The sequence below is a fragment of the Agrilus planipennis genome, unplaced genomic scaffold (assembly GCF_000699045.2).
Source record: "Agrilus planipennis isolate EAB-ADULT unplaced genomic scaffold, Apla_2.0 scaffold258, whole genome shotgun sequence".
Taxonomy (NCBI): domain Eukaryota; kingdom Metazoa; phylum Arthropoda; class Insecta; order Coleoptera; family Buprestidae; genus Agrilus; species Agrilus planipennis.
The window spans coordinates 254,782-262,788 of NW_020442425.1; positions in this window are offsets into that span (position 1 = coordinate 254,782).

Below are 8,007 nucleotides of genomic sequence, written 5' to 3' on the forward strand. Positions count from 1 at the left end.
GCTCTACGCTACGGCCGTCTCGTATGTAGACGTACATTTAGAACTTCTAACTCGTGGGCCAGGGTCACCTGTTTCAGGCTCTCCTCTCTCACAACCTTCACTTTTCGGCCCATCACGCCTTTGCTGTTCAACAAATGCGACTCAGCGTTGGCGTCAAGGCCAATCACGCTCGTCGCCTGTTTCTCTCCACGACTCGCTCGATACTCCGTATGCTGTCCTCGATATCACCAGCAAATTGACAATACTTGGGACAGACATACAACTCCCCGTACGGGCCGTTCAGGTAAGCAAACGCCTCACACCTAGTCAGGCTTTGACTTATATCGACTACGTCGACCTCGGAGTTCTCGGTCACTACAACCGCTTTGGGATCTTCTCCACCGTGTTTTCCCACAATCACCATCTCTGAGGGCAATCCTCGAACGTCGTCATCCACGGCAAATGGCTCTTGGAGCAAGGCAACACTGATCCCGTTCTTGCGCATAAGCGCATCGCACATGACCACGGGATCTCCTACCGTTTAGCATTTAGAACTTTTACGGTCGTGTCAGCCATCATGCGTATCTACTTGCTCTATCCTGCACCGTCATTTAGAATATGGGGCAGGATCTTGCCTTGGTCAGGTGACCGTCTGGCAATTTCTGTGCCCGCCAGTTCACACAGCTGACGGGTCTGTCGCAGGCCCTTCGCTGGTAAAGTTTTTCTCCACAGCGGAAGCAAAACGCGGAGACTATGCTTATGCAGGTTGCTGTTTTGTGCCCAAACCCTAGGCACTTAAAACAGTGCATTAAGTGATCGGTGTTCCCGACCCTGCACGACTGCATGCCGAGGTACATGCTTCTCTCTCGTAGTACGGTTTGCTTCACCCGAGGGGTTACCTCGGGTGTTATCATGCATGTACCACTTGTGCCTTTCCGTACTGCAGGAGACTCCCTCCTACCTCATATTGTCACTCGAGAGGCAAACTCCTCGGGTGAAGCCATTTCCTCCAGGTTTTTGTCCTCTTAATTCTGACAACCAGGCTCTTAGTTGGTTTGGACTCCTCGACCTTGGTCATAGCCTTGGTCACTGCCCCTTTGCCGCCCCTCACCATCCTAGAGGGGTGTGGCCTTGTTACCTTGGAGACCATCGCTCCCTCGGCACCCTCCCCCACTTTGTCGCCACCCTTATCCTTGGCCTTGGGTTTTCCGATTCGCTTTCACGGGCCGTACTCAGAAGAATGCGTGTCGTGAACTTTTCTCACTACCCCATCAGCCAGGCTTTAGGCTCTCAGCCTGGTGCGGGAAACACCACTCATCAACCGTCCTGTTGCCTCGCCCTCACCTGCGTCCATGGCCAGAACACCGCCGTTCCCACGGCGGGTCTGTGACCTCACACTACCACCTCCCACGGTTTTTGGACTGGGCTGAACAGGTTCGGACTTCTCAGTGTACGGCTCCTTTACAGCGTCGGACTCGTCATGGGATGAACGAGCCCTTTGCTGGTCGCTAGCCCCGCCAGACACCCCACACCAGCGTAGGGATTCCTCAATCTCACTCGTTGATTCAAAGCAGGTTACCAGTTCTTTGATAGGTGTGGCCGGTGCGTTGATTGACGACGTCGGTGGAACCCAATAAATTGTATGGCGGGTAACTATGCCAAAATGGACGCACTTACTTTCGAAATCGCAGTTTGCGTTGGTACCTTGCAGCCACGGAACTCCCAGGATTAAGGCTTCTTGTAGGTCTTCGGCGACAAATGCTTCGACTTCCTGCTGCCAATCTCCTATCTGTATATGTATGGAAACTATGCCTAAGATGTGCATAGTTTTCCCGTTAGCGAGGCTGGCGACGCCTAAAGGTGTAGAAGTAACCTTTAATTCTCTGGCAAGCTCGGCATTGAGGAAGTTGTGGGAAGCTCCGGTATCTAAAAGCGCCTCGACGTACGCCCCTTGCAGGCTGAGTGGTATTTTTGGCAACCAGGGGCAGTTGTAGAAACCTGGTTGTTTATGATTGATGAACGTCCGGCCTTGGTTGAGGGGGTTGGACGGTGATTCCCTCCTCGGCCCGTCTCCAGTTTCCCGATTGCGATTGACGTTGGTTTAGTACTTGGCAATCACGGTGAAAGTGTCTTCCCGGACAATAGTGACACTTTGGTAGGGATGGTGCGGCTGGTGTAGAGGTTTCTTTAGCGGATGTCCTGGTTTCCTCTCGTGACTTGGTGTGGTTTGTTGATGATACCTACATCAAGTCGCCTTCTATTTCGACGGCTTTTCGGAGAAGTTCGTCTATGGTGATCGGTTTCGGAGCTCTCAGAAAGGCTCGAATGTTTGGTTGAACCAACTCGATAAGCAGTTGAATGCAGTCATCTTCCCGTTCGCCTGGTATTAACCGTTGCATTAGCTGCAATTTGTTCAGCAGAAACTTTTCCGTGCTTGCTCCCTTGCTTCTGGCTATATAATTGCGCTTTTAGAGCAATTAATGTTTCCGGTCGATTATATTTGTTAATTAATCGATTGCGGAAGTCTTTCCACTGCATCGGAAAGTTTTCATAGGGACGCCACCATGACGCCGCCTTACCTTGTAGCTGATCGACGACTACTTTAAGTTGTTCGCTGTGATTGATTTGGTATTTCCTAAAGTAGTCTTCACAGTCCTTTAGAAAGTCCTCAGGATTTTCTGTTATGTCGCCTCTGAACGATGGAGCAGCTGGCAACGGCCTGGATATGGTAAGAACGCGCTGCAAGATGTCCTCTAGTTGTCGGAATGATAGTTGGACAGGTTGACCTACTGTGGGCGCCACTTGGTGTTTTGACACTCCAAGAAGTGTTTGGTATTTTTCGTCATCTTGTGTAGATTCCGATTTGGATCGCCTCGGCATCTTTGCTGACCTCAAGGATGGATTAATACGAATATATTGCACTAATATACTTTAACTGGCCCCACGTTGGGCGCCACTTGATAAGTCTTTGCTTTTTTTCCAAACAGTTTATTCACACACACTTAATCCTAACTAATATAATAACACTACAATTAGAATAACAACATGAAACAAAATNAAGAGTCTGAGCAAGACCAAAAAAACACTGATTGGAACACTTACTCAACACAACTGACACTCGGAGGCTAACCACTAGGCGAAAACAAAAGAAAACGGGGGTGGCTGGTGATGGAACTCCTTCTTCCTTGCCGTGGGTCGGTGGAATATTGGAGCTGTTGGTACTGAGGGATGCACGGTTATTCATACAAACTCCAGTACCACGCAAGGGTTGGGAAAAGAGGGGTTAAGAGTGGAAAGATGGTGGGGTGATAAGAGAAGAGCGAAAGGCGAATTCGCTTTTAAAAAAATAAAAGAAACTATAGGAAACGACAGGATATGCATGAAAATATAGTGTTAGAAAGAAGAGCGGTGGTTCTACGATAAAAATTAATAAAAATAGAAAAAAAAAGATGATTGCACGAAGAAGGTAAGGAAGCCAAGAAAAAAAAAAGAAAATAGCGAAAAAGGAAGGGATTAAGTGGGAAACTACAACCAAACAGCGGGAATAAAAAAACAAGAGTAAAGTAAAATATAAATACATAAGGGAATTAAAAATAGAAGATAAAAGTTGCTATTGTAGGTAAGTTTGGTTGTAGCACGGGGTAGTTCAGGTAGCTGGTCACGGGAAAACCTGTACTTATCGTGNAGGTACAGTCCACAACAAGTTAGTTGAAAAATTATCCAAAAGTATTTTCTTAATGAATATTAGTTCAGATATAGAATACGCTGTAAACCCGAGAGATCCGCAAGGATTAGAAGACGCGTATCTATATGCTAGGAAACAGAAAAAACCAAATGAAGAAAGAAAAAATCAAGAACAATTCTAGCTGTTTAGGTCACACAACACACATTCAACAAGTATTTCTAACACTAATAGTAGCAACAGTAGTAGTAGAGATGTAGTTTTTCCAAAATTAAATGTTATAAAGAACAAAGAAAAGATAGGGTAAAATTTACAAAAACAATAATGACAGCTCGACAGACGAATCTTCGGAGGACGAAAATCATTTAAACGATTTTCAGAGTTTTCGAGGAGGAGGTAGAACTCGAAAACCTCCAATATTAATATACTAAGCGTAGATGAATACGTATCATTTAAACGTATGCCGCATATTAATTTTAAATTACTAGATAAAAATTATAGGATTTTGATTTTGATGATTTTGAGCGGAAATATTCATTATATTACTTAATGACTAAGTGTTTAGAATGAGTAACTATGACTCTCTTGGGACCAACTCGACTCTCTCAGCAATGCAGGAGTGTTACCGAGGGGGAGGCACCAAGGGGTGAGTCTGTTGCTCCGCCCGGCGAGTATCACTCTGGCGGCGCGGCATTCGCTGTGTTCGAGGTGTCTTAATTGCACCAGGGGTTTGGTGAAGAGACTCGCTCTCCGATGACCCATGCCCAAACCGACAATGTGCCTCCTCGGTGGCGACGCTGGTAACCACGGGAGTTCCCCGTGAACCAAACATGGCGGATCGCTTCTATGTGGCTCCCTGAAGGTTATATGTTCACTAAGTGCCTCCGACTGACCTATGGGCAGGGAGTCACAACTTCGACTAAGGACAGGGGCACTGAGGTTTGCAGCCCTTTTGCCCTCATCGTTTCGAGCAGTTCCAACCATAAGAAGAGGAGGCGTAAGCCGGCTTCCGCCACTGCGCGCCGGTTCTGCCGAAACAACCGAGGCCGCTGTTCCATCCAATGCCCCCCCCCCACGGTTGAACAACCGCCACCTGATGGTTTTCCATGCCGCCAATGTGGCCGATCCTTCACAAGCTCTAAGGGTCTTGGAATCCACCGGAGAGCGAAGCACCCCGAGGTCGTCAACAGGGATATAGAGGTCGCGGAGAAGAAGGTTCGATGAAGTGACGAAAAACTACGTCTTATTATAAGAGCTGAAGCAGAAGCTACCCTTCGGCGCGTAGTCCACATGAACCTCCACCTCCTGGAGATGGTTCCAGGTAGGAGCTAGGAATCCATCAAAGGCGTCAGGGCGCGCCCCGACTACAGGAGGACTGTTCTTGCTGCTCTTGTCGATCTTCGAGCAGCCCCAAACATCGTCATAGAGGAAGCGCCGAGGAATAGACCTGGGGCCAGATCCACCGCGCCATCCACCGCCACTCTACCACGGGCCCACGGTCGTCACACAGGACCAGCGGCATCCCCTCGGAGTCCTTGAGGGATGGATATTCGCGGATTGCTAAGAGGAGATGACCCGACGGATGATATCAGCTCATGGTTTCGTCGCGCGATATCCCCCACCCGCCCTGCGACCCGTAGAGCACTTTCTCAGACCGCTGCCATTGGAGGTAGGATGACCGCAAGAAGAAGGAGGAGACAAGAATACGTCTGGATCCAGTCTCTATGAAAGAGGAATCTATCCACAGCGGTCCATGAGGTTCTGGACGAGCTTCATCCGTTCTGGTCCGACGTGTTCAGGCTGAAGTCGTCCCCATACGCCGGCCGTTCTGGTGCCATCCAGAACCCACTGTTCGCAAGCCTTTGGGACCCGATCTCCTGTGAGGAAGTCCAGAATATCCCATATTCCTCCTCCCCGGGTCTGGATGCGATCACATCTTTGCGTTGGTATGCTGTCCCCTCCCCCGTCAGGTGCCTCCTACTTAACACCGTCATGGTGGCGGGGGCGTTCCCTGACGAGCTCCTCGTCACGAGGACGGTGTTTCTTTCGAAGAAGGATCAACCGGTGTCCCCAGGTGACTACAGACCTATCTCCATCACCTCTGTAGCGGTCGGCCACCTGCACCGCATCCTTGCCTTATAACTGAAGAACCTCCCCATATTCGACGTCCGACAGCGTTATCTCGGCTTATGGATGTGACGAGAACCCGCCGTCATCAACGCCCTTATTTGGACGACGAGGACACGTTTGCGAGAGCTTCATGTGGTCACCTTGGGCATTACCAAGGCGTTCGACACCACCTCCCATAGAACTCTCATCAACAGGCCAGCCTATCACAAGGGTTCGTAGCCTATATTACCTATATGAGGGAGGAACCACCGTCTTGATGGAAGGTCATAAGATCTTGGCTCAGGCTCCCCGAGGACACACCGATGCCCTACTTCCACGCTGCAGCTTCCGATGGCGGCCTCGGTGTTCCTTCTCTACTGACCGGCATCCCAGCATCATCCTGTTCCTCCTTGGCACACTAGGAGAGTCCAGCTCGCCGGCGGCTCAGGCAGCATATCGTACTCAGCGCCTACAACGTAAGCTGGGCTGGACTAGAAGAATGCTGCGAAGAGCTAGGCTTACGACATCAACCCATCCACCATAGACAGGCATCGGCATTGAGCGAAGATGTTGAACGAATCCGTGGATGGCGGCGACCTGAGGGAATGTAACAAGAGCTCCCTCTCTTATTCATGGATCCGTCGCCACCCCGACCAACTACCAGGCCGGGACTACGTGCAGTATCACCACGTGCGAATGAACACACGGATTAAGACCTCTAGAGGAAAACGACGCAGCGACCGGCAAGTGACATGACGAGCTGGCTGCGTCGCCACCGAGACAGCAGCACGTCATCTAGTGCTGCTGGAGGACTCAAGGGGGAAGAGTGAGGAGACACGACGCCCTATGCCGCACTATTGCCAAGAGACTAGTCGTCAAGGGCTGGTCAAGGGGAAGGAGTCGGGACTGCAGACTCCCAGTGGACTAAGAAAGCCGGACATCATCGTCAGGAGAGATACTGAAGGCCTCATCGTCGACGCCCAAGTCGTGACGGCATCAAAACCCTTGGACGACTCTCACCGTACCAAGGTCGCATACTACGCCAACGACCCATGTGTCCTGGATGCCGTTTCCCGACGTCTCTAGGTTCCCCATGAAGCCATCAAGACCACGACTTGTACCATCTCCTGGCGTGACATCTGGAGTCCTGCATTCCATTAACAGCTGGCCGCCGTAGGATTCCCCCGCCATCTTCTGGCAGGCCTAACCACCAGGGTGTTGCAGGGGTCACACACCAACTGGACCCGTTTCAACCAGATGACGGCGAACAAACACTCCACCCGTCATGCCAGGGACAGCATTGGATGAAACCAAAGTCCAGCAGTGTCCAGGAGTGTTTTATCTTAAACGGGACTAAAATACAAAATCTTAATTATCCTAATTGCATTGTAAAAACTAATTCTGTCACTGAAATACTGACGACTTGCTTAAATACTACAGATGAAACAATTAACACCACCATAAAGCAAACCGACATACAATTGGACGAGCTACCTGTCTTATCAAATTCAAAACTTGCATCTGAATGAAGAAGAAAAAATTCATATCATTAAAATTTATAGAGAATTTTGGGACATATTTTACTTTGAGGGCGATAAACTGGTTATCGGTATTCTAAATTTCATAAAAAAGAAGTTCAAGATCAAATTAAAAAAATGTTAAATCAAAAGATCATTAGACCGCCGTTTTCCATCCGGTATGGGTGGTACCATAAAAGTTGGATGCTTCTGGTAAACAAAAATGGAGGGTTGTCATCCATTAGAGTAAGTTGAATGAAAAACGGTTTCCGATTAATATCCACTCCCAAACATTACGGAAATACTAGATAACATAGGCAGGAGTTCTTATTTTACTACCCTAGACTTAACCAACAGTNGCTCAGAGGAAATCCCTGTTTACAAACTTTCTATTAAATGTATTCCTAAACCACCTTCAGCCGAGGCTCATTTGGCAGAAACACCTTTGGATTTTTTTCTCTTTTTTGGTATGATAGTGTTATCAACAACATTGTGACACAGTCAGATATATACTCACAACAGAAAAGTAACAATCTGAATATTACCAAAAAAGAGATATACACATTATTTGGAGGAATGTTGTTGTTAGGCTATTCAAAATGTCCAAACAAATTCGAGGCTGATATTGCGACACTGTCTCGACTGGCCTATCCTAACACTCCAGAAGAATTGATGGAACGGTTAGCAATGGAGGCATTTACTGATGGACTTCGGGACAGT